Genomic DNA, 6,665 nt, shown 5'->3' on the forward strand with positions numbered 1-6,665 from the left:
CATGCCTTTAATCCCAGCGCTTGGGAGGCAGAGGCAGGCAGATTTCTGAGTTCGAGGCCAGCCTGGTCTACAGAGTGAGTTCCAGGACAGCCAGGGCTATACAGAGAAACCCTGTCTCGAAAAATAAAACAAACAAACAAACAAAAAAACGAAAACAACCAAAAAAATTGGCAAGATTACCAGGATAGATACCATCTTCCACTGGTTGGATTTACGCTTTTTTGACTTTGTGACAGTGTACATTCAGTACAAACTAAACTTTTGAGTTTTGAATTTTGATCTTTCCCTGGTTGGTAAGATGCAGTGTGATAACACCCTTCAAAAGTGGAGCAGCAACAACAAGCTGTGGCTCACAGTGGGCCATGAGCCTGTCAGGGAAACAAACAGCAGTTCCCAATGCACACAGTTCCTGATGCACACAGTTCCTGATGCACTCAGTTCCTGATGCACACAGTTCCCGATGCACAAAGTTCCTAATGCACACAGTTCCCGATGCACACATTTCCCAATGCACACAGTTCCCGATGTGCACAGTTCCCGATGCACTCAGTTCCCGAAGCACACAGTTCCTGATGTGCACAGCATTGCTGAACCTGGGTGCTTGGCAGGCCAGGTAGAATCAACGCCTGCTCAGCCTCGGATATTTTCAAGTCAGGATAAGTTGATTGGAACGTAAGAGAGTACCGAGGAGCACCCAGGCAGGAAAAGTGGGATTTGGAAAATGTAAAATACAACCCTACTTTGATAAAGAACTTGATCACTATATCAGAACTCTGACTGTACGTCCATGTGCCTTGAGCTCTTTGAGGAGACAGACACCACCGGGGCTGGATACTCACCTCAAGACCGCACTACATATAAGGGAAAACAAAGATTTTCTCTGTTTAAAAAAAGACTTAATTTCACTTAAGTAGCAAGAGATATTTATTTTTAAATTATTCCTAATTTTGTTCTCATAAATTGACTTAAGTTTTTAATGCACTGAAAAGAATTTAATAATGTTTCTATTTGTTTCATTTACCATCTCAGAGTTCAGAGGTGGCTCACAAAGCCAGACACAAAGTAAGACGGACACAGAGAGCCAGAGACTGGCAAGGTGGCCTTCTGATTATAGGCAAGCATTTCACCAACTGAGCCACATCTGCAGTCCTGGATCACCCAGTTTTTGACAAGTGTCCACAAGAGGACAGAATGGGGAAGGATATTGTCTCCGATACATACTGTTGGGGACACCCCACACCGAAAGTCAGCTCACAGCCAGCCAGACTAAATATGCCAACGTCATCTAACTCCTCGCGAGGGCTCAACAGCTAGGCTCCTTGACACTGGTCTTGGTAATTTCTCAGATATGACAACAAAGGCTCAGACAGTAACAGTGAAAAGAAATACAAAGGGCTGCGTGCATCATAAACTCAGATGCTTCTGCACAGTCAAAGGATCACCACCAGCTGACTGAGAAGATGATGCAAGACAGCTCAGCAGGTAGAGGCTCCTGGTGCCGTGAGCCTCGTGGCCTAGATCTTATGTAAGGGCAGAAAGGAGAAAAGTGACTGGGCAAAGTTGTCCTCTGACCTCCGCAGGAGCATGAGGACACACAAACACGTTCCCTTAAAAATGTCAGAGAACGGACTGGAGAGATGGTTCCGAGGTGAAGAGCACTGGCTGCTCTTCCAGAGAATCCCCTGGGCAGCTCACAACCAGCGATGCAATGCCAGCCCCAGGTGATCCAACACCCTCTTCTGACGCCTAACCCCAGGGCAGCCGCACTCATGCGCATGTACCCTAACAGAAACACATTCACATACGCATAACTGGAAATAATAAAACAAATATTTTTAATCAAATATATAAATAAACAAAAAGGAGAATTACCATGTGGCATAGGAATCCCTCTTGTAGTCACTGGTGCGCATTACGACACCACCCACAATGGTCAAGATACGGAAACAACCAACATGCCAGTCGGTTATGGAAATACTGTGTATATAATACATATATAATATATATAACAACGGACTATTACTGCACTGTGAAGAGAAAGATCCCTTTGTTTGACATGGATGGGCTAGGGGGACATTATTTTAAGTAAACTAGTCATGGAAGAAAGAATAATGCACAATCTCACTTGGATGGGGCATCAAAAAAACAAAAGTTCAGTTCTCAAAGAGAGATAAGGAAATGGTGGTTACCACCGTGGGGGAGGAAACGGGGCTGTGCCTGTCAAAGGACAGCGATCACCAGCCACAGACGAGGAACAGCTTTGGGAACTGCAGTTATATTGATTGGGGGATTTTTAATAGCTCTTGTCAAGAAAGAGCTAAGGATGTGGGGTGACAGACACCCAGTCTTCCTCACCGTAACCAATGGCTATTTGTATGTCTGTCTTAGCGCTGTGCTGTAGTCGTCATATTTATACACAAAATTTATTAAAAGCCAAAACCCCAATCATGTTGTAGTGAAATAAATAAGAATGTGCCACAAAGAGTAGCCAGGGTTATTCGAACACTGTTGTTCAGGAGGGCAAAGAAATGCAAAAAACTAAAAAAAGTCTATGACTTCTCCTCTTCTTTTGAGACAGGTCTCATGTGTCACAGCTGAGCTTAAAGTCACTCTGTGCTGGGATCACAGTAACCAACAACCATTCCCCAATCACACAGTGCTGGGGAAGGAACCCAGGGCGTGCTAGGTAACACTACCAGCTGAGCTGTAGCCCCAGCCCCACAATGGATTCTTTTTTTTTTTTTTTTTTTTAAGATTTATTTATTTATTATATGTAAGTACACTGTAGCTGTCTTCAGACACTCCAGAAGAGGGCGCCAGATCTCCTTATGGATGGTTGTGAGCCACCATGTGGTTGCTGGGATTTGAACTCAGGACCTTCGGAAGAGCAGTTGGGTGCTCTTACCTGCTGAGCCATTTCACCAGCCCCCCCCCCCACAATGGATTCTTAAACTTCCAAAATGAGTAGGAAACACTGCACACCTAGGGGCAGTGGTTAGGAGCACTTGATGCTCCTCCAGAGGACCGGAGCACCCATATAGGCTGGCTCATAACCAAATGGAACTCGAGCGCCAGGGGATCTGGCGCCCTCTGCTGGCCTCCATGGGTACCCATATACTCACCCCCACCCCACCCACCCACCCACACACACACACACAAGCCCACCACACACAGACACAAACTCACTATGTCTCTATATGAACCGAATCCTGAGGGTGGGGCAGAGGGCCAAGGAGGAACCTAGCTCCGTGTGAGAAGTATGCAGTACAGCGCAAGCAGAAAACATATGCCAAGACTTGCACTCTGATTGTCCTGGGGTTAGAGATGAAGATATTTTTCCTTTCCTGTGGCGGCGGCGGCGACAGCACACACCTTTGATCCCTGAACAGAGGCAGAGGCAGGTGGATCTCTGTGAGTTCAAGGCCAGCCTGGTCTACAGAGCAAGTACCAAGACAGCCAGAACTACACAGAAACCCTGTCTTCAAAAACCAACCAAAGAGTGCGTTCACTCGCTGCCGCCATCGCTTTCTAACTCCGGAACGCCTCTTGCTTGCTGAGCTCCAGCAGAAGGAGTAAGGGGGTAAGTAAGGAGGTGTCCATACCGTGGCTCCTACAAAGCAGACTGCCCGCAAATCCACCGGTGCTAAAGCACTCAGGAAACAACTGGCTCTAAAAGCTGCTCGCAAGAGTGCGCCCTCTACTGGAGGGGTGAAAGAAACCTCATCGTTACAGGCCTGGTACTGTGGCACTCCGTGAAATCAGATGCTATCAGAAGGCTTCTGATTCGCAAGCTTCCCCTTTCAGTGTCTGGTGCGAGAAATTTCTCAGGACTTCAAAACAGATCTGCGCTTCCAGAGTGCAGCTATTGGTGCTTTGCAGGAGGCAAGCGAGGCCTATCTGGTTGGCCTTTTTGAAGATACCAATCTGTGTGCTATTCATGCCAAACATGTAATAGCTATGCCAAAGATATCCAGCTAGCATGCCACATACGCGGAGAACGTGCTTAAGAGTCCACTATGAGGGGGAACATTTCCTTCTCAAAAAAAAAAAAAAATCTTTTCCTCTTCTTCCTGTTATCAGTAGTTCTGAATGTTAGATATTTTTTTCCATGGGGTCAAAAGTAGCTAAGTATATGATTGCAAAGTGGAAACATGGGGGGCAGAATCAGATACTAGCAGTTTCTCCATGTTTGCTTGTGTGTGAACTTTTAATATAAATTCAAGATGTAAAGCATTAATGCAAGCAAAATGTTTCAGTGAACACATTTCAACAGTTCAACTTTATAACAATTATAAATAAACTTGTTAAATTTTTCTAGACAATGCCAGCATTTGAATTTTTTTAAAAATAAGTAAATTTCTTATTGACAGCAACTAAAAAAAAAGCAAAAAAAAAAAAAAAAACCAAAAAACAAAGAAACAAGCAAAAAGGCATGACATACAACAGTTTTTATTGCTGACAAAATATTCCTTGAAAAGAAAAAAAAATCAACAAATAAGAAATTATTAAAGTTAAAAATTTCCAAATGAATTGATCTACTTTTTTTAAAAAAAGATTTATTTTATGTATATGGGTACACTGTAGCTGAATAGATGATTGTGAGCATTCATGTGACTGTTGGGAATTGAAATTTTAGGACCTCTGCTTGTTCAGGTCAATCCCCCTCACTCTCGCTGGCCCCACTCTGATCAGCTCTGCTCTCTCAGTCCCTGCTTGCTCCAGCCCAAAGATTTATTTATTATTATACATAAGTACACTGTAGCTGTCTTCAGATGTGCCAGAAGAGGGTGTCAGGTCTCATTACAGGTGGTTGCGAGCCACCATGTGGTTGCTGGGATTTGAACTCAGGACCTTCAGAAGAACAGTCAGTGATCTTACTTGCTGAGTCATCTCCTCAGCCCGAACTACGTCTTTTTTAACCATGTGAAAAATGTATCTATGAATCCAATCAAACATATGCTCTTGCTCTCTCTCTCTCTCTCTCTCTCTCTCTCTCTCTCTCTCTCTCTCTCTCTCTCACACACACACACACACACACACACACACACAGGTCTTGCTCCAACTGATCTCATTTGCCCTCGGGCAAATGTTTACTGACATGAGGCTCATGTATTAGTCAGTGCCAGCACTTATTAAGTACCTGCTGTACACTTGGCACCGTGTACTTTAACTGCATCTCCGTAGCCAAGCCCTCATAATCATATGCCCTTACTGTTTTACACACAGGTCCCTGATCTTTGCTTAGCCACCACACTGGAAGGGCAAGACTTGGCACAAAGGCCACCCACCACCCAGTGGCACCCAGTGGGATATTCTCTTTCTACCTCAATGAGTACAAGAGCCATGATAGTTTACCCTCAGGTCCTGAAGTACCCCACTAGTCACCCCACTGTGTAAGGTCTCAGAGCTTGTGACCAGTGCACAGAGGTCACCAGCAGGCACTTTCTGCTCTTTGTGTACCTGAAGCAGAAGCACACCTGACTGACCCCATGAATCCAGAGTATCGATCCTTATACTAGAAGAACCTACTATTCACTAGGTTCATCTTCCGAAAATATTCCATGGGCACTCTTTACAGCAGCCTACCTGCGACTACCTCCTGTGATGGGCTAGTCACATTTCACCAGTGGCTTCCACTCAACTGCACTTTTGACCAATGTCCCCAGATGGACTTTTTGCTACCATAAAATCCACAGTGATGTGCACACGTGACTGTTGCTAAGGCTGGCTCCCAATCTGCCAGCTGTAATTTCACCCCACACATCCCGTTCCAGGAAGCCTACTGCCCTGTACATTAAGGATGACCTCGCCTTTGGTGAGGACCATCTTGCGCCTGCCTCTTCTACTTCAAGGAAGCAGATATTTTTAATTGTCATACTTTGTACCCAGCCAGTGACACAAAAAGGCAAGAGGGTGAGTCAGAATCCTTTCTGTGTAGCTGAGTTCTGGCAATTCATCTAATTTTCCTGTCATCCTTGCTGTGTCTCCTGCTTTCCCCAAAAAGTCTATGGCTCCCTGACCCAGAAGTCCTGCAGATTTCAACATTGTTCTTGTGCTCTGGTCAGTGGTTTCTGTTTACCAAGCTTCTCAGAATAGTCCACTGTTGGCAAGGAAGTCTACATTTGAGAGTTCATCTTTGCTCCCAGAAAAATTTAGGGTACTTCCAGTGTTCGTGGTTGCCACTACAAGTAGATGGTGAGACCCTATCACCGACGACGCCCCATGTTTCTATTGTGGGGCATAGAAGAATCTTGTGAGGACTCAGCTGGAGGCTTCCCCCTTGCTGGATAGCTTTCATAGAGCCAGAAGGTGCTGGGCAGGCTTCCGGGGGAGAATTGTCACCGACCGTCTCACTCAGCTGCAGACCCTGTGAGCTATACTGCCAACCTGCTAGGCATGATATACCCACTGGTGTGATACTGGCACAGCATTATGAAGTAACCAGTTGCTTTCTAATTGGATTTAAGGCCTTCTCTACAGTGGGGAATTCATGCCTGCTGCTGTGAATGTGGTCGCAAGCCCATGGCGGGACATTCAGAGTTCTTAATGAGCTACTGATGTTTTGTTTTGGTGTTGTTGTTGTTGTTGTTGTTGCTGTTGTTGTTGTTCAGTAGAGTTACTCTTGGTCTTGTTTTCACTATTGAGAAGCACACATTGGTTTCAAA

Source organism: Mus pahari, chromosome 2 (assembly GCF_900095145.1).
Source record: "Mus pahari chromosome 2, PAHARI_EIJ_v1.1, whole genome shotgun sequence".
NCBI classification, from domain to species: Eukaryota; Metazoa; Chordata; class Mammalia; order Rodentia; family Muridae; genus Mus; species Mus pahari.